At 39.5% G+C, this 21,903-nt stretch overlaps 1 long non-coding RNA gene across 1 annotated transcript in view; it reads right to left on the reverse strand.

The window, feature by feature from the left end:
- The window catches only part of LOC137192638 (uncharacterized), a 77,172-nt gene that overhangs the window by 53,257 nt on the left and 2,012 nt on the right, over positions 1 to 21,903 (reverse strand). The window contains exon 2 of the long non-coding RNA XR_010930609.1: positions 1,639 to 1,774. This is a non-coding gene — a long non-coding RNA (uncharacterized lncRNA). The remainder of the gene's footprint in view (positions 1 to 1,638; positions 1,775 to 21,903) is intronic.

Raw genomic sequence — 21,903 nt, forward strand, 5'->3', positions numbered from 1 at the left:
TTCTAAGGATTTTAACAAGATAAATTGAGTTTTTTGCTTTGTTTTGTGGAAAAAACATATCAGACACAAATTATTATTTAGTGTATAGAATACATCATAAAACATGTCTGAAAGGGATCTTTAATGTTTATCTGTCCTGCCCAGTTTCTCCCAACTGCTCCAGTGACTTTACAATGATGTCTAAATTACCCCTAACTTGATACAGCTCAATAATGTTTTGCATCAGTTCACCAAAATTACAATAAAATTACAAATAGACCCTGATGGCATTGGCAATGCAGATCATTTTGGTTTTAGCTGTCCTTAATATTACAACATGATTCTAGATTATCTGCAGTAACTGTGACATTGTTCTGTAAGATGTTTTTTTAAAGCTTTGAGCACCACAAACCAAATTCAATTTGCCCCAATTGTTTTGGGGAGGAGGCAGAAATTTCAGAAAGGATATCTCAAAACCTGGTCAAATAACCAAAACCACCTGCATGGCTTCACTAGAGGAAAGTGAGTGACTATGTTATTTGGGGTGAACCTACACTTTAATGTTATATGTGCACTAGTTTGATTGGAATTATGGGAACTTTCTGTAAAGCAGAAGTGTGAGTAAAAAGGCATTATGCAGTGGTTGGCCACTTGAAATGATGATATGCATTTGGGCTGCAGTCATATTGGGGGCACTGAACCAGCAGGAAAAACCCAATAACATTTCATATTCCTTGGGTGTACAGCCCTTTACTGAGCCCTGTTTTAAATGTAAAAGCAAAATTGTCTCTTGAATACACAAGAGTGGATTTGAAATGATGTTCATCACTTATATTTTTTGAAGCACTCGTTGGTTGAGAGATCCCAGCAGCAGCATAAACTATGTCATCCTGGACCTGCCACACTGCTCATTCTCAAAGAAAATGTAGCAGAACTAATAACTCCAAATATTAGTTCAATCACTCACAGCGGCTAACTGCCAGCTCTGCACACTCCACAGGCAGAGATATTTCATCCTTGCTTTGTGATTTCACAGCCACCTCGCAAATGCTGCTTATGATCTCATTTCAGTTGCTAATGTATTCCCGTTTTTCCGACTTGCTTTGTTCTCGGGGTGGAAAGTGTTTAGTGTGCCGAAGTAATGATTTCTGAAAAGTGGTGTTTACAGGCTTGAATGGGAGCACCGAAAGCAGAGGGAGGGAGGCCTTGAAGCTGTATGTACATTTAATTAGGTTTTCAATCTCAGCTTGTGATTTCTGCCCCTTTTCAGTCTGGACATCCTAATGAAGATGACTGCCATGCAATTTATGTTTTACAAGGGACAATGCCACAAATTAAATCATTTGTATAGTATGCACCCTGTTAAGTTGAATGTGGTATAGGATGTGATTGGTGCTCTTGATTCCTCTACAGCATCTAATGTAAGATCTTTATCCACACACCTACAATTTTATGGAGTTATTGAGTAACTAGCAGAATTTAAATTTTTCTGTGAACAGGAGAACCTCATTTCCAGGGCAGCCCCCTAATAGTTGTCTAAACTGTTAGTCGATGAGTCTTAGTCGACCAAGTCATCATTCATTGGTCAGTTAGTCGCAGAAAAAAAAACCTTCAAACTCCAGTCAGGAGCTGCACCTTGTAGTTAAAAAGTTATTAGACTATGTCAGGCAGGAAATCATCCAAAGTGTGGGATCATTTCGAGCGTGTAAAGGACATCCCCAAGAAGTTGCAGTGTTTTCCCTACCATTGCCTTGGAGAGGCGGCCCATCCATCCCAACAGGACCCTCAGCCCCTCCTGAAAGAAACAAATAAAAACAAATGTAACTTAGGGCCCTTTCACACCTTCCTCTTTTGGTCCGGACTTTCTGACTTTTCAGTTTGAGCCAAACCAAAATTGCAGGTGTGAAACCTCCACCGGACCAAAGTCCAGACTAAACAGCTGAACCTTGGTCCAACGAAAAGAGGTGGTGTCGGTCCAGATCAAACTGAACCATGATACGGTTCGTTTCTAGTGTGAAAACATGTTTTGGATATTTCGGACTTTCAGACCAATTACAGGAAAAAGACAAAAATGAGCCATGGTAGCACATGGGGAGAGGAGGAGACCAAGTTTTTAACTGAATTATGGTTTGAAGATGTTATAAGATATATAAAAAAATCATAAAAATGCAGACACTTTCCAGGTATTTTCAGAGAGGATAAGAGATAGAGAATATAGAAGAGAATACAGAAGAATATAGAAAGCTACCGGCTGATTGAAAACATGCCTACATCAAACACGTGCCTGGCTACAAACAAATCAATGTCGAGTATAGGGGACGCAGCCCACGTAGGTGATGACGTCAGGACCTAGGTATATCATGTTAAGTTCTTTAGTGCACTCGCATAATTGCAATGTGAAACCAAAACAAACCGGATCAAATGTATACAATGTAACAAAAACATGAACCTTGGTTCCATCTTTCAGGTGTGCAAAGACCCTTATACTAAAAAGGATAGCAGGAGTGTGACAGGCTCGCACGTGTTCAGTGTGGCCGGTTACATCCGTGCTTTCAGACTCTGGTACCGTCCAACAGTCTGACCAAGAACTAGATCTCACAACTGCTCATTGAAGGACAGTAGAGGACATCGTTTCTGTGCTGAAGCCTTTGATCACTCTGACCGAGCTCCTCTCGCAGGATGTAAATGCATCTCTGTCTGCCATGCTGCCCATACTAATAAATATAAAGAGATACCACCTCTTGCTCCTTGATGATGACAGCACAATCGCAAAAGCACTGAAGAGAAAACTAACCAGATAAATTGACAAGAGAGGGAGTCTCGAGACCAGCAAATATGTCAAAGCTGCTGTCCTACTACCCACATTTTAAAAGCTCGTCATTCCTCAATGCAGAAAAACGGGACAAGGCATATTTGACGGTGTCGGATCTGGCTGAGTTTATCTCCAGCGGAAGCTGCTCAGAGAGATGATTGTGACAGCAGTACGGAGAAGAGTGAACCCACACCAAAGAAGAAAAAGGAAAAGCAGCAGGAGATATCCATGTTTATGGCTGCTGATGAAGAGGAGCAGACAGAAGGAGAGAACAATGAAATTAAGATATACTTAGAGGACCAAACAAAGGTTGATTCAGGGCCAATGACATGGTGGGAAAAAACACGAGGAACACTATCCTAAGCTTGCCAGAGCAGCTAAGTGTGCACTCCAATAAATAAATAGTATATACATAATAATAGAAATAAATTAACAAAATATTCTGTCTCCTTGCTGGTTGTTCCGACACGTTCACAATCATTACACTTTTGCCGTTAGCATTGTTGGTAACAGGCAGCTCGCTTTGTGCGTGTGTTTGTAAAATTTATATTTTAAAGGCTCATTATTACTGTTTTGTATTTCTCTGTAATGTAGCACAGTGTTAACAATGTTACTCATGACATTCTTTCTCAGCACTGGAACTCAAATCATTTTCTGATGCCCCAAAAATATTTATTTAAATAATTAAATTAATATCATGATTGTGCAACAACTAGTCGACTAATGGCTTGAACAATGATTACTTGTTGACTAGGAAAATCTTTGGTCGGAGGCAGCCCTACCCGTTTCAGTAAAGCAAGAGAGAGTAAATGTGGGGATATTCTTGTGGACAGTGGTTATTTGCGTAGATAAATTGTATTCAAATAGCTGATGCAACATCACATTATGAGATGGTTTCGTTTTCTTTGTAACATGGTGTTATATAAGCAAACAAACTCGATAGTACAAAAGAGACAAGTTTAGAAGAGTACACTCAGTCATAGCATGAAGTGATGCAACGCTAAAATTGTTATTCAGGTCAAGTACTGTACTATGCTACTGAATGAGCACATTTTAATAGCGCAGGATCCCCGAGGCAACAAACTCCATTCACATTCCAAACACAGCGGTTTCATTTACTGACCTTGAAGAGTCTTGTTTATACAAATTGAAATTAAGCGGCAAAGAGGAAGGAAATCATTTCCTGGTTTAATTTACCTTCCTGAAGTAAACAGATCACACAGGGAGAATATTACTTTGCCCACAACTGAGATAATGAGCCTTCTTTCACTGACAGGATTTCTTACACATTCACTGCATGATCACGCTAAAGGGCCCCGACCCGTGAAACAAAGAAAAACAACATCTCCCTTCTGCAAACTAGTAGAAAACGTGCACTGGGGTGTTATGATTTGTATTCTTTGGATTTTAATGTCTATAAAAGTTGCTGTAATGGAACTGGTTGGGTGGTGAGCACAGAGGAAGGGGGAGCAGCATCTCTAGAGCTAGCTGTAAAAGCCTGGGTCCCCAGGGTCCTCTATATGTCACCCAGCTCTGCATTTCTTAGTGGCCTGCCGCGCACACAGGCCAACCTTTTGAAATGTCAGTGCGATAAAACCCGATGGATTCAATGTGCTGGACCTGGTGGTGTCAAACGCCATTAGTTTTAATCCTATTTGTGGTGAAATTGCTCTTGAAAGGTAAAGGGATCTATAACTGTCTGGGGCCCTGGGCTAGGCCATTGTAAATCTCTCTGTGTGCTGATGACTCCTCTCCGCAGCTTTATAGGGCTGGAATGAGAGTGTCTACATGCTGTGGAGACACCGTGTCCCAGCGAACTCTTGGCTAAGTAATGGAGCTGTAGTGGATTGTGGGAGGCCATGCATCTCACTGCACAGTGGTGTATTCCAGTCACTGAGAAAAGAGCTGTCCTTTCCACTCTGCCCACTCACCGTTTGCAGCAGAGCACAGAGATTCATTGGTACTGTGATGACTCTATATGTTCTGCTTTTCTCTGGCCCCTTTTAAACTCAAATTGCTGCTGTTCACTTCTCTTTGCTCCATGACAGAGATGTGGGGAAGAGAGAAAATCAACATTGTGCAATGGCAAATGTTCACTACGGTAGAGCAGAATTAAATCAATGTAATACAAGGGAGGAGATATGGTGCGATAAAATAGTATTGAATATAACAGAATAAAAACCTTGTGCAAATCCTGCAGGGGAAAGTGCTGATTTTCAAGTTGAGGTTTTTATTCTACCAGGTCTCCTAAAAAGGCAGAGCTGCCCTTCAATCAATCCGATGTTCTATCCTAGTTACATTTGACTGAATCCTGCTGAAAAAGACAAATGAGGGTCTAGTTTATGGCTAATATCTCGCCATGTTGTAATGACTGAAAAAAAAAATTGTACTATTCAATATTTTTCCAATATCTTTTGGTATGTAACCAGTACTCTAATCTGACATTTGAAAGAGCCTTGAGTCACATTCTGTATTTTATTTGGGGAAGCACAATGATTTAGTCAGCAAATGTAGACTGAGGGTCACATGTATTTACTGTACTTACAGGAAACAGTGCCTGCTGTACAGAGTGAGTTTTTTATAAAACTGGATTATTTGTCATTTAATTTGGCTCGGTTCAGATAGGACAACAAAGAAAATTGTGTGAAAATGCCTTGATGTAACATATGAAGGTGACTTCTGAAAATGTTCAGTCACATACCACTAGCACATATTAGTGCACTGATCTGTCTTATTCTGTCTTGATTCAATGAACAGGCACTAGTTTCTACAAAACTCTTTAAAACAAGTGGATTTATATAGCATACTGAAATGTTCTGTAGAAGTGGAATAATTGTTTTACTTATTTAAAAAAGGTGGATCTTTAACATAAATGTCTTTTGAATCTAGTTAAATTAAAAGGTGAGTAACATTTACTTGAAGTCAGATATTATTGCTGTCTTCACACTAGATATTATATCACTTAAACCAGTCTGACTACATTTTAAATCTAAACCGAAGCGAACAATAAGCTGTGCATCTATGCAGCATATGCAGCAGCCACAAACAGTATCTGGTCATATTGAACTGTATGTCTGAACCACTTCCTCTCTGACACAGAGAAGGATGCTGGGAGCTGTTTTCCACTTCCTGATTCTATCATGAATGTGGTTTCCGGTGTGAGACTGTGGCTATATAACTGTTAGGTAATTCTGAGTAAGTATGATAGTCTGCTTTAAAAAACAAAAACAAAAGAAATGTGAGTGTACAATAAGTCAGCAGTAAGCTATACTACCAAAGTGTATCCACAGAGGTTGATAAAAACGCATGCAAAATACATCATGTCCAGGGACATGGGAATAAGTGAGAGCATGCACTTACAGTCTGTGTACAGCAGCTTTAGCTCTCTCTACCGCAGTTTGCTGGTGATGTTGTTGATCAACTTAAATGGGGGCATTCAAGGTAAGTTTCTATCAATAACAGCCTCGTCTAGACACTTTAAATGCAAATGTAAAATGTGTTTGCTGGAGAGAAAGACCGGTTTTGGGTTTCATGCTTCGCCTCTCCTTCCAGCATACCCGACGCTGATTTGGCTGCTGAACACTATCCAAACAGCACACTGCCCCACACGAGGAAGACCGCAGCTGCTGACTGCATTGTGCGGCCGACCTCATCTTGCAAGCCAATCATGAGTAGCCGCGTGTTTGTGTTTCCGTGCCATCTCCCTGTGGTCGTGATTGTATGTGAACCGCGGCAAAAGTAGCGTCAGGAAGAACAAGCCGAGCATGTCTCTCTCCCTCTCCCTGATGTACTATAAAGTCCTGTTACGCTGCACAGATGCTGCACTGCCGCTTAGGCTTCCAGGAAATCATCATTGACTGGGAAGGACAACATCCTGTGGCTGTGGGTGAGCCTCTCCCTGCGTTTGTGTGGTTGCCAATGCTATGCACGTGTCTTTTTGTGTTAGCAGGGGCTAACATGAGCCAAACATGAAGCTTGGATGTGAGGACACACCACAGTCACAGGCCACAAGAGTACACTGTGGTGTCATGGTAATGTAACTAAACCCCTCTAATTTATAATATCAAGGGGAAGCCTCTGAACACCAGATGGTCCTTCTGCAGCCCGTATCACTGCAAAGAGTTCCCAGTTTTTGGACTTTGATTTGATTCTGTGCAAGTGGGCTTTTCTGGCAAGCATGCATGTAAATCCAGACCAAAAATGCACAAGAGGGAATTTCCACCATCCCAAAATGTTAATCTAGGCCTGTGTTGGCACAATACAACATAGTAAAAGCTTAACAAAAGCACATGAACTCGCCAGCTATGAGCCAGGATGAGCCAGGCAACATTTGCATTGTGAGCGAGCCATAACTACTCCTCTCCGAAGGCAAAATGAAACATCCTCACACCTCACTGGCATGTAAATCAATTGTGAAATAATGCCTTTTTCCACTGAGTTAGACAAACAGCTATTAAATGTAACACAGAGAGGAATGCAGCGCATCACAAACCTAATCTCATTTAAATGTAAGTCATTCAGATTGTGGTGTCAAATGTATTCAAATTCAACATCAGACATGCAGGCAGATCTTGCCGGCATTGTACATGACACTGAATAAAACATTTCTGCTACAGCATGCTTGCGGGTGGGTGGAAGGAGCAGGGGGGGCTGGGGTAGACTGGAAGGTGGAGGTGTATTGTAGGGGTGCAGCAGATACTTTCTGGGCAACTTAATGAGGCTAGGAAATAAAAACAACTCATCCACAACCTTGCTGTCTGTCATCTGCAACACTCTCATGCAGACAACCAAGAAAAAAAGAGGAGATCATTTACTCACCGCCTACATACTGATAGTTTGGTTTGTAGCGAAGACTTGTGACATTTGGTGATTCTCTTGTAACTCAGCTCCATCTGTTGTGTTTCAATTTGTGTAAAATTTGTGTGGCTCTGTGTAGTTGTCTAGGGCCACCTACATTAAAATGCCATTTTAAACTAACTGGGTTATGTCAAAATTTGTATTTTGCATATCTCTAATTAAGCAATATTGTCCTCAGAACATCAAAAGTAAAGAACAAATCAAACAGAGTGTGCACACTACGGTGTACAGATCCTCTTTTTTGTATCCATCTATGTCCAAATAAAGAGCGCTTAACTTGCAGTTAATGCAAACTTTTCAAAGTCACATCTTGCCTAATGTTATAGTGACCATATCTGGTCTAACAATTAGCACATTGAAGAAGGGCTTGGCCCGAAACATCTGCGCATTAAATGTTTCTGCATAAGTCACGGTGGACAGACTTTTCAGTTTGTCATAGGTATCATTTTCAAAGTTCTAGTATGACATTTCAAAGAAGAAGAAGACAGTCCAGTGCGAATCTTTACATCACGTAAATGTTTTCGTTGTATGTAGTTGTAAGTAAAAAATAAGGATTGCGACTAATGATTATTTTCATTATCAATTAATTGATTAATGTCTATTTTGTTGACTAATCAACTGATCGTTTGGTCTGTATAATGTAACCTGAGAATGAGTTTTTGCTTGAAAAATGACTCAAACGAGGAATCAATTAACCAAATAGTTGCAATTCTTTCATTCAATCAAAAGATTCTGTCAGTCTACTAACTAACTAATCATTTCAGCTCTAATTAAAATCAGCCTAAGCTTTTAGAGCAAATATGTATCTTTCCTCTGAGATCAACAGAAGTTCAGTGCCTTGTGTAAGAGAACTGTGTGACTGGTGTGATGGGAACCAAACAGATACTGTAAAACACTTGAGTTGGTTAGCTTCCTTTATTTATAAATCCCTTATAATATCCATTAAATATACCAGACTGAGATTCTTCCATTGTGTTGCGCTGCATTTAACAAGTTGAACAGTTTTTAAGGAAACGCTGACCTCAAGTGGCTGTTTGGTTACACAACACTAACTGCACTCAAGCTGTTCAGCACCATTGCAATGTGTTTTAAGAGCTGTTGTGGCAGCTGTTTATCATTATGAACTGAGACTTGCTATCACATATGCTAGCAGCATTACATCCTCTTTATTATACTGGCCTGTTGAAAGTGGTGTCCAGCAAATAGCGTGCATTCTTCAGTTCCAACCAAACTTTAAATGAAGTCCTTTGACAAAGAAAGAGACGAGTCAAAGTAATAACTGATGATGACTGATATTGTATATATAGTCAATGTAACAAATTATTAGATAGCAAACACAACAAAAAACATAATAATCTCATATTGGGGTTATCTTCCAGACATTGTTTGGATAAGGAAATACAGTGTCTACAAGTATTTGGACGATTAAACAGTTTATTTAAATAATTTGGTTCTGTTCTCTGGCACACTAGAATTGAAGCCCTGTTAAAAACGTTCCTTTTCAAATCCAGACCTGATATACATATAAATATCATCAAATTAAGATAAAAGTCTACACTTTGCCCTCGTATATCACTGTTACATTTAACATCCAAAAGAATGTAAAATGTAATACTGTAGAAACTGTACATATTTCATCATTTCATTGATCTTAGCTCTTAATGAGAAAGAGTAAAACTTTATTATCAAACTTCAACTGACTATGTTGAAAAATAATGGTGAAAGTAATGAGATAGAGAAAGAGAAGAACATGGAGCAGGCCTCATGCAGGAAGCTGCCAGTGTCAGAATTCATCACACTGACTATATAATATATAGTGCAGTATGGTAATGACCCTTTGCCGCCAGAAATTTCACTGACATGAGCAGGTTTTTAAGGAAAGTGAAGTCAAATGTTACTACATGCAGGAGGCAAAACACACAAGGCAAAAAAACAAAAACAAAACAAAAAAATCATCCAGGGTCAGCAGAGGGCAGCATCCATCCATACTGTGTATCTCATCGGAGCATTAGCCATTTCACTGTTCTGTGCTGCTGTGTGAGCTCTCCCATTATCATGTAACAATGGGCAGACTGCCCAGCATGGCTGCCCTCAGGCACTGTCTGAAATATTACATTATATCTTGGGCTCCACATGAATGATCTAACAGGGTATGACTGGGAAAATCTGGATCTCCTATGATAGCTGACTTGCTGCGATGTTACATTTAGGTGGTAGTGAGCATGGAAACCGTGCCAGCAACAGAAAACATGTCTTATGCAAAATAAGACCTTGTACGTCTATTACAGAAACTATTTAGTTTAGATTTTTGAATGAAACACTAGTTGTGTTTGTGTTTGTTGAACCTGCTGGTCGGAGCTGCAGAGAAGCTCTTTAAAGGCAACACGTGACCCACAACACCTGTCTGTTTGCATGTGGTTGTCCTCTCTCTCCTCTCCGCCTCCCTTCCGCTTCCCACTATAAAATCCCTGATCTAATTATATGCACAATTGATCAGTGGAACCATTTCCGCTCTGTCTTCATTAATGGCTAATTAAAAGACACCTATAAAACCAGTGAGACTACTCTGTGGCCCCCAGAGAATGGAGCTGATTCTAGGGGGCTGGAGGAACAGGGTGTTACATAGAAAAAATAAGGTGCAAAAAAAAAAGCCCAAAATATTCAGGACAGGAGAAAAATGACTGATGTATGACTGCTGTCTGTAAAAAATAAAAATAGCATATTTAAAATGCATTTACTGTAGAATGTATTACAGCACAACACAACAAAATAACTCAGCATTGCTTTTTTGTTTTTGTTTCATATATATATACAGAATAGACTACATAAATCAATTTAATCCTTGCTCATCTTTGATTAAATAATGCTGTCAATGTTGAGACTAAACATTGAACCCTTTTTAACTCACAGACCCTCAAGAAGTAATTGAACTTGTGTTTTCTGATACAGCTGGTGCTGGGGCATAGTGCTCTGCCATTTATCTCACTGATAGGAATCAAAAGAAAAAGATAGTTGAAAACAACTATCATTACTCATCTGCCACAGTCTTAGCACAATGAAAAATAATACGCATAGTTGTAAAGTTTTGCATGTGTTGAAATACGCAGTTTTAATCTCCAGAGGGACTGCCCGAAGGTTAAGTGAAGATTTTAAAAAACGACTTCATTTAAACGACTATATTTCTACATCCCTCAGGAGGTGCATGTGTACTGGCCACAGGGCTACGTGTTGCTGTGTGGAGGGCAGTAGCGCTCTGGGCTGTAGAGATGCAGTAGTTCACACTGAGCCTGGGGTCGGATCAGACTCAGATGAGGAGAGGTGAATTCATCATCCCCCGCAGAGCCTGTAAGGCACTCTGGCCTTATCCATCACCACACAGCCCTGCTGCTTTACTGAAGATGAGGGGGGAGGAGGAGACAAGAGGAGTACACGGAGGACAGGGGCATGGCCTCACTCCTACTATAAAGAGCCTAACGTTTGTCTTTTTCCTCAACTATTATAGATGCCAATAGCAGAGATTTAGCAACAATAGTTCACATCCTAAAATCTGACCATACTCAAAAAAATAATGAGCTTTTCCTCAGAATTTTATTCTTGCCATAACATAAAGACTTCAAATGTAGACCATCATGAGATAGTAAGTCTGTCTATGGAGACATTACTGTTAACATTCTTTCTGGTGTGGTAGAAGCTCCTGAGGCAAGTTGAGACGGGTCATGTTCCAGGTTTTACAGACTGAACCTGACCCTGAAGCCTGATGAATAAAATCCTCCCACACTGCAGTCAATATACTGTCAAGTAAAAGCTGATTCTCCAGCTGTGGCGAAGGAGAAACTGCTGTCATATCAGAGGTTCTCAATGCTGACTGCTCGATAAAATTTTTAAGCGATGAACCTTGAGTTCATTGCCATTTCTACTTTGATGCTCTTTGGTGCTCTGGACTGTACAAAATCAGTTTCTACAGTATTCAAACATCTTTTATTCTGGGTTTTATTAATGAAGTTTGGGTTTATATTACCTGTGCTGTTTTATATTAATGCCCCCTTGAGGATGATTTATGAATGATTTTTGGAGACCCTTTGACTGCATGCACATACTCACACACCACTGGAAGCTAGCAACAGGTGTTGGCTTAAACATCGGGAGCAATTTGGGGTTCAGTGTCTTGCTCAAGGATACTTTGACATGTGGACAGGAGGACCCAGGGATCGAACTCCCAACTCTGCAATTAATGGATGGCCCACTCAACCTGCTGTGAGCCACAACCGCCAATAGCACCACCGTCAGATCAAAATTTCCTCTCAGTGCTTTGGGACAAGGTATCTCCTAAGCTAATAGCCTGAATAGACCTTCAGTGAACATTAATGGTGATATAATAATAATAATAATAATGATAATAATAGTGATAGCTTCAGTGACTCTTCCTCTACTGCCACAATCAGGCTACAATCTCTATCTGTACACAAGAAATATCAAAATGTGAAGCAGATTTACTGAGCACTTTCAGGCTCTGAGGATCTATCTGTTCCATTTTGGACACTTTACAAGCTTGTGAAGATTGTAGCTCCACATAGGCTCACATTTTTAGAATATGAATGAATAAGATGTGACAGAAACATCTAGTGACAGGGTCATATCAAAATGCAAAAAACAGGAACATTTTAGGCCTTTACATTTTGCTTTCTTGGCATGAAAACTAATTATGCTATGATGCTCGTTGCTCACTAAAAGCTCAGTCCACTGGAATAGTTTAAAATATACAGAAGCATTATGTTCATTTTGTGCCATGAAGCTTGAAAAATCATACGCATTTCCCCTGTATTTATCTACAGAGATATATCAGTCTGGTCCTAAGAGACTCCACGGTTATGCCATGTGACTTTCCTCACCACAGGTAGGACTGATAGCTAACATCTGACCTGTCCCACCTCCTTCACTCATACAGGAAGTAGACCACATGTCTCGGCGGGGTCCACCATCATATTAGTTGTCATCCGCAGCAGGGTTGGCACTGGGAACAGGCCAGAGAGCTGTGGGGTTATTAAGGGACTCAGCTTGGCATCACTGAACTCTTTGGCTCCATGCTGGAGAAGGGCTTACACTGAGCTGATGGGTTTGGGGGAGAGGGAAAAGAGGAGAGGAGAGGGTGGGAAAAAAAAAACAGAATACGTGTGTGTGTATGTGTGGTTTGGTTTAGTTTCATCTGTGAGGACTGATTCTTCACAGACCACTAGCTTGATCAGGACAATGTTGGCTACAAGGACATTTTGGCTGGTCTTGATACTGTTTTCATGTAACAGGGTTAACTTTGTGGATAGGCAAATGTTAGGCTATGGAGAGGGTATATGACTTTTTACACTTCACACTAATTGATTGCCAGGGGACTTCCATCTACACTGTTTTTATTATTCTGCACATTAAAAACTAAAAGGAAATAATATAAATTAAAAATTATCTGGCAAAAATGTTTGGTTAATTAGATAAGAAAGTCAAGTAAATATAATTATTAAAATTAGAACAAGCATGTAACAACTTAAAATAAAATAATTATTGTTCTGGTCAGACACAAATGATGTGCAGAGTGTAAGTACGTTACAACTGTAATGTGTTATTATAACATGTTATCTTCAACACTGCTGATTGTGTAGCTGCTGATTTAGATGGCTCATGCGTGTGTGTTTGAGTAACTTCCAGGTTATAAGCATGTGCGTGTGTGTGTGTGTGTGTGTGTGTGTATATATATATATAGGAGGAAGATCACAGACACTCTGATCTTAGGGGGGCAAATGCCAGATCACACTTTCCTTTCTACATCTCTCTCTCTCTCTCCCTCTCTCTCTCTCCCTGTCTCTTTTTATCTTGCTGTCTCCAGAGAGGTGTGTGTGTTGACTATAGTGACATCTGACCAGAGAAAGCCTGTGGCTCCCGCTGTGACCATAGACTGTGACGCACACAAACACACACACAAGAGTTTTCCCAGGTGAGTTTCTGCAGTAAATCCCCTTGTCTTAACCTTAACCCCTGAAGCTGCACTCTGAGCATATTTCCTGTAGCCAAAAAGAGAGGAAAACAGAGTGAGAGAGAGAGATACTTGTCAAAGTCTATGACCATGTTTCAGTTGCCATCGATGTCAGATGGAGGAAAGGAGGGGGCACTGAAGAAGCACAAAGGAGTCAGGTAATAGGAGAGGCAACACAACTCAGTCTGACACACAAAAAGTGATTATTGTATAGTCACTGGAGTACAAAGTACAAAGAGTTTAAGTTTGGAATGAGCTGTATCATGTAAGAGTAAAAACATTGAATCAGAAACAAGAGGAACATAATATTAAAGAATTAGTTACAAAGATTGTAGCTGAAATGATTGGTCAATTAATTGATAAGTTGTTATACAGAAAATGAATCAGCAACTTTTTTGACAATTGATAAATCATTTGAGTAACTTTGAGTAAGAACACTTTGAGGTAAGGGTAGTGTGTAAGTGTATATTTTGAACTTTTTTTCTGTTACTATCATTGTAAACTTAATATATTTGAGTTTTGTTCTGTTGGTCAAGTAGAGCCCGACTGATATATCTGTCAGCTGATATTATTGGCTCATATTGATCTATCACAGATATATCGGTATCAGCGGTATCATGTTGTCCAATAGAGGCTGATATTCAATTTTTTTATTTTAAGTTATATACGCAGCATTTTACATAAATTTGATCAATTTTCTTGATGCAAGTTTAATATATACATATGCTTTTTTTGTTCTGTGTGTTTTTATTTATAGTAATTCATAGTTATTCAATTCCCAGTGACGTTTACTGTTTCAGTGCACTGATGTAATTTTAAACGATAAAGTTTATTGTTAAAGTCTAAAATTTCATGCCTCCATTACATATCTTTGTCACAAGTGTTTGATAACCACATTTGAGGGATCATTGCAAAAAAATTGTTTATATATATATATCTAGAAAAGTATTATAAAAATATAAGATTATTGCCTGATATATCGATATTGGAATTTTTTTTTTACTCCTTAATATCGGTATCGGCCCCAAAAATCCAGTATCAGTCGGTTGTGCATATCCATTTTTCAAGTGGGTAGCCCTGTTACAATGGAGATGCAAATCCCTGCCATGACGGGCTGATGTGCCGAGTCAAACCGAGTCAAGCCAAACCAGCACATGTATGGAAAAGACCTAGTATACAGCATACAACGCATTTAACAGTATTGCACTAAATTGGCATGTAAACAGACAGCAGCGTATGAGAAAAAATAAAAGACCAACAGAAAAATAATTGTGCCATTGATAAGGTCAGGATGACAAAGTAGTGCATACTGTTAAAATACTACGCTGCAACAGCAATTTGAAAATGAAAGCAGTAGTGTGCAGAGCAAGCCCAAAGCAGCAATAACAGCCTGTATGAGACCAACAGCAATTTAGCAGAGCTGGTAGAAACAGTAATATGTGATGATGCAGTGAGTGTATATGGATGGGTGTATCGTGCAGCTGAGATGAGTTGCCTGGGTGACAGATATGGTGATGGGAGTGCTAAGGAAGGTGATAGCTCTGGGGAAAACGCTTTTTTTTGAGCACCCACATAAGATTCTGTACTTTCTTTCATAGTGCAGAAGAACAGACATGTATTTGCTGTACTGTAGAGGGCTGGATCCTTGTTGAGGGCTTTTACGGTGGCTCTGATAATGCTGTGAAGTGTCTTTCTATGTGGTGCAGCTTAAGTACCATACTGTTATATAACACATCAGTGTAGATTTGATGGGACACTGGTAAAAGTTCTCAAAGAGATTTTGTGGGAGGGGTGCTCTCTTCAGTCTCCTCAGGAACTGAAGTCTTCCTGTAAAGTCTTTGCTGAGCATTTTTAACAAGAGAAGTTGTGTTGAAAGACCATGTGAAGACTGAGTAGAGGAACTTAAGACTAGGGACCCTCTCCACCTTGTCAGTGATACAGGTGAGGTGGTTCTGCAAGATTATGGCACCCTCCAAGTGGCTGTTCATACAGACACATTCTTTCTGACAATCAAATTTTTACCCAGTATCACTGCTTTAAGAATTTCTTGCCTTTTTTTTAATTTTTACATCTTTCATTTTGTTTTCTGGGATAATAGACATTTTGTGCATGCTTTCATATATGTACATGCTTTGATATCTAGTTAAAACTAATGGGATTTTGTTGCATCATTTCATCATCACTATGCCAAGTGTGTTAAAAACAGTTTCAGTGTTGGCTGTCTGGTCATTTGAGCTGTGATCTCTTATTGCTGCACTGTGTCATAATGTTCTTGTCACATTTTGAATGCATTATTGAGCACTAAGTATAAATAGTGTGATGCACAAAGAATGTAGAGGTAAGTTTTCTGTCTACAGTGCACTTTTGTATCCATTGTGGTTGTCCTCAGAATTTATTTATAGATACAGATGTAGAATTTTCAGCTCTCTGAATTTGGTTAGGGATTAGATCAGCATATACTGGATAAATAATAAAAACTTTTCTGTTATGATATAACATAAAACCACAATTAGGCTAACTGCCTCTTGTTGACACCAGTTTAGGCTCAAAAGGATATTAGGCAGTTAACTGCCAACATTGACTAATGCAACATTTACAGCTGATGGGATTTGCTTTTAGTTTGTTTTTTTTGTGCTATTTTTCTAGCTGTATTTGTTTTTTCATGTCAGTCATCTCTGTGATACCAGTCTGTGGTGCTGTCTCCAACTTGTACATACATTTAAATTCTGATATGTCAGTTGGAACATAAGACACTGATACATAACATGGGTAACAATGGCAAAATATGCCTTAGCAGAAATCTTACTGATGAACTGTAATTTCATAAAATTTGCAAGATCATAACATTGTAATTTTGATTTGACTCATTAAAGGATCTGAGGCATTTTGTGTTATTTTGTATCGCTGAAAGGCTAGGTCCCAGTGGAACTGCGGTGGATATAATTTACATGAAAAAGAGGACAGAGAGATGTAGCTAATCTCCTTTGTATCTTAATGCTATGCAGTGTTTCCCCTATCATAGTATGAAGAGAACCCCCGCCAGGCCAAAAAATATTTTTAATTGCCTAAAATAACACCAAATATCCATTCACTCACAAATCAATAGCGCTTGGGAGCCTCTGAGAAGTGCTGTTTCGAAATGTGAGTCAATGTCTGTGTCGTTGCCTGGGAAACTCCAGGTAGCCTAACTCCTTTTAAGGAACAGGGCAGTGCGTAAGCGAGTGAGTGGTTAAGCAAGAGAGCGAGCGTCAGAAAACGGTGACGGTGAATGTGAGCGGGGCAGAGGAAAAGGTTAGCAGTAAGCTGTCGGTCTGGCAGTAAATGTATAGTTCAGACTACAGTGTGTCAGTTAATAAATGCTGCAGCTTGTCAAGACCATGAAAAGTCACGTTTGTAGTTTCCCCAACTGCTGGAAAAGTGAAGGGGTTAGCTCCAAAGTTAGCAACAATGGGTTAGCCTAACCTGACGATGCTAAACAGAGAAGTAGAGAATGGAAAAATGTGTGGCTGCTAATCATCCCCCGCCCCCCAAGGCCTGACCACTCAACCTAGGGGAAACACTGCTATGGTACATGTTAGTCTGATCTGTGGTGACACTTAGTATTAATTAGGCTAAAAGACTTTAGTCCTAACTTCCTTCTCTCAACACAGTGATGACCAGCCTTGGCAAAGTGTTTTTTCATAATACTTAATGATTTAAAGTTTGAGTACACATACTCCAGTAGATATTCCATTAAGTAATCATGAAAATTCGTCAACAGATTATTTTGACAGCAGAGAAGTGCAATACAAGCACAGTGGCATCAGCAAATTGAGAAAGACTGCTGTCATTTGCTCTTCCGGTGAGCAAATGACAGCAGCTTTCGTGCCAGCAGCTATGCAAATCAACACAGAGTGCCAGTACGTTTTTACTCCATGTATAATAAAAGGCCCTGAAGGCCACACATCAATTCACAGATTTTCAAGGATTTTGATGATGTATATCAAATACCAAATAAATACCATATGAATGCTCAGCCATAATAATCTTGTCGAAACTCAATATAACTGAGCATAATGTAATAGCTTATAAAGTCATAAAAATGTTGAATGCATAACATTCTAACTTTTGTATATAATGCAATTAAACAAAGTTATGATATTTGATACACTATGACTTTGGTGCCAATTTAATTTTATGTCTGGTGATGTAGTGGTATTTTCAAAGAAGGATGAATTTACATCAAAACAACTATGAACTCAGACATTTAAGATTCATGAAAGCCTAAAGAAAAGTGGTACACTATGAAAAAAAGTGAGTAAACTGAGTTTGGTGGACTTATCCCTGCAGCTATACACATACACATCCTTTAGAAGACTCTTTCATGTAACAATGTTATCCGACCTCACTTTGATCGTTTGCTTTTATGTTCCTGGCCTTTGTTTTTATACAGTATCTCTTACCTTGTTTTACTGCTTTTGCTGTTCGTTTCTTTTTTACTCTGTTGCAAAGCACCTTCTGTCGTGACTGTGTTTTGAGAAAACTATTATTTTTTATCATTATGATGATTCTGCTGTACTGAACTCATAACTGACATAAGAAATTCCTCATCCTTTCCACAAGCTTTTGGAGCCACACATTCACTGCCAAGAGCACTGATGCAACTCAGAGACATCCTTCCAACTCCACACAGCCTGAGATATAAGATGTACAAACCCGCCGACTGAAAGCTGAGCTGGAAATTATCTCACTTCATGTGCTCAACCTTGATGCCATCAACTCCAGTGTGTACTTTTGTTTTTTGAATCTATATCACTAAATTTCAAGCATTACCCATTTACATAATATACATGTCTGTTTATAAATATAATTTCAAATATGAAATAGCCGTTCCTCTGATAATCATTTCCTGTCCTGGTCCTCCCAATTATATATTGTTCTTGATGCATTCTTTGATTTCACAGCACTCTCAATCTAACTAATCTAGACTAGTGCAGGTGGCTGTTTCTTGACTTAATGCAAGAACTTAAGTGGTGTAGAAATGCAGGAAATTTGTTTTATATTACAATTTTATTTCTGGAGGAGGAGTTCTTCCAGTCTCTATGCCAAGCTAAGCTAACCATCTCCTGCCTGTACATTCACATTTAACAGAGAGACATGAGTGGTATCAATTTTCTCATAACTCAAAGTCAATTACGTGAGTAAATGTATTTCCAAAAATGTCAATTTATGCTTTTAAGGCCACCTAGAACATAAATGGAGCTTAGTAATCCTACACCAACACCAGTTTTGCCATTGTGATTTAATGCAGCCTGACTTTATGGCTCAACATCAGCCATAAGTAGGCAGATTGGCGGGTCGTTACCGGTTCTTGGTCGACCCTTTATCTGTTTGGAATGCAAGCTACCCCATACCTTCAGATCTATCTGCTTTGTTTGCTAATATTGGGGTTCACAATATGCTTTTCTCACCATTTGAACCTGCTAAAGACAGTTGTCAGAGCAGTAAAACTGACAAAAAGACATTTGCTGAAAATTGATTTGGTAAACCTGTTACGCCACTTAAAAATTGTATCAATTGCATTAATGTAATAATTGCAGTTAAAGAGGGGAAATATAGCAGAAAGAAACCATTACACAGTAAAAAGATATCTTAACTGAATTTTCTTAATGCCTATAAGAAAAATAAAGCAGGTCTATACAATTGTCCTACTTAAATAGACTGTATAGTATGTATACCTGTATGTATGTTGACATATCTGCAGTATGTATTCCCTCACCCCCTTTTTGCTGACAACTGCAAAAGAGGTGCTATCTGTCCTTGAAAAACAGGATGCCAGAGCCTGCCGCCTCCCATGGTGCACTGCTCAGCCATGCGTGAGGCCATGAAGGACATGGGGAGTTGGGTGGGGTCGAGATGGAGGGAACGAAGCAGTCAGGTGTAACAGTATTTTTTTTCGGCAACCCGACAGACCTTCCCTAAACCTGTGCCTTCACCCTTGCCCCGGGTCACCCACTCTCCCTCACTGCTCCCCTGCTCTGACCCCGAGAGACCCTCACATCTCGACACCTGAGGCAGAGCCAGCCGGAGGCAAAAGAAAAAAAACAGCCACTTTATTTTAGAAGTCCAGTGATAGCAAGCTGGAGATGGAAAACTCTCTTTTCTTTCTATCCTTCTCTGTCCTTGTCTATGAGCTCCAGTTTTGTGGTGATTGAATTCAAATGTGAATGGATTGACAATTGCAAACCCAGCGCCATTACCGGGGACTATTGTAGATCCTGCAATCACTCTCACATCTGTGTTTCCCCCTCTTTCTTTGTCTCTTTGTTCCCCCCTTTCCTTTCCTTGTGAGGCATAATGACACGGTGATGCACTCTGGGTAATGTGCAGAGGAGATGGAACAAGCCCTGTAGCATGCCATTAGATTACAAATCAAATAGCATCTTAACCCTTACACAAATTGATTCCTTAACCCCTCAGCCAGCACGGCTCGAACCTTGAATTATGCCATTGATAGTAAGGAAATCATGGAAGTACACTTTTTCACTTGAAAAAGGATCCAGTGTGGTGCTCCTTCCCTCTGACACACCGGATAGATAGATTGTTTCTTTTAGCTTGAAATATTCCTCAGTTAGCCCTGAACAGAGCAGGAAATCGGATTTCATTTCTCAGTCACACAACCCTCTGCCACCTCTAATCCAGTGGCAGCCTCCACAGTCAGCCCCCCAATAGGCCTAGAAAAACACGATTTCCCCACCACATCAATAAGCTGGGGTTTATTCAGCAGCATGGTGGTCCATGCGGACTGGCTGCCTGCCCTGCCTATGTCAGAGTTTTATTAGTGGGAAGGGATACTGAGGCACAGTGAGCCACACTGAGACAAGGAGATGGATGCTGACAATGTGAATGAAGAGTAACAACGGATTATCGCTGTGGCCACAGAAAAACCAGTCTGCTGTAATTTTGTTCTAACTTTAAATTCATAAATTAATTGGTAAGAAAAAGGAAAATCCTTCTGTAGAGCTGAAACAATTATTCTATTTATCAGTTAGTCAATTGACAGAAAGTTAATTTTATAATTGATTAAACATTTGAGTGACTTTTCCTGTATATGTATATGAATGTGTGCTGTAAATGTTTTATAGAAAATACTCTACAGATTAATCAATAATGATAATTATTATTTGCAGCCCTAGTATAATTTCAATAACACACAGGTGACACTAAAAGTTTCCTTTGACTATAAAGTGATTCAACATATGTCAGACAGCATTAACACCTTCATTCTCTACCGTTGGTCCTTTTACTGTAATTTGTACAGCACTTGGGTCAACTCCAGTTGTTTTTAAATGTGTTCTATAAATAAACTTAACTTGACTTCCTAACTTTGGGCCAAAATGTCCCCAAACTCCTGCAACTCCCTGGCTACCTGGCCTAGTTCCTGATCTCCTGTTAGCAATAGAATTAAGACACATGCTGATGTTCACCACCACCACATATACCATGGCACAGTTCTAAAAAAGTCCTGATCTATATTAGGGATTTTTTAAGATTTTCGAAGGAAGCAGTGCTCAGTGCCTGGAAGGAAGAAATGGAACACAAGTTTCCATCCTTCATGTTAATGCACACAATAAAACAGGTATCTCTGCATGAGAAGGCTACAAAGTGACTATTCATATTACACTGTAGGTGGGTTTCCATCCGCCCTTTTTATGCGCTTTTTAAATTTGTGCATAAAAAATGATGCTCACATATCTGAACATAAGACTGCAATACCTGCACAAAACACGGACTATGCTATTGCTCAACATTATGCAAAGGCTAACCACGGCTCTGCAGTATCATTATAGTTCTAGGGAATAGAAAAAATTGCTCCTCTCCTAGAGGTAGTGACATCATCAACTCAATGCTCCACAGAGAGGCACATTGGATTCACACTCTGAACACGGTGGAACCCTTTGGCATAAATGAGGAGCTGAATTTCTCATGTTTCTCTAAGTTGTCATACTTGATGGATGTTTGTATCTGTACTCTTATCTTTGTAACTTTTGGAAAGGTTTTTATTTCTGACATAGTGTTAGTCCTTTGGCATTAATACAGCACTAAATCAGTCATTCCTCTAATTTGTCACATTTGACAGATATTTGTACTTGGACTTTTTGGACTCTTGTCTTTATAACTTTAAGAGAGTCTTATGTTCTTTTGTTTCTGACATGATGTTAGGGGTGTGGCATTTGGACACTGACTATGGCAACGC

This window comes from Thunnus thynnus, chromosome 2 (genome assembly GCF_963924715.1).
Source record: "Thunnus thynnus chromosome 2, fThuThy2.1, whole genome shotgun sequence".
Taxonomy (NCBI): Eukaryota; Metazoa; Chordata; class Actinopteri; order Scombriformes; family Scombridae; genus Thunnus; species Thunnus thynnus.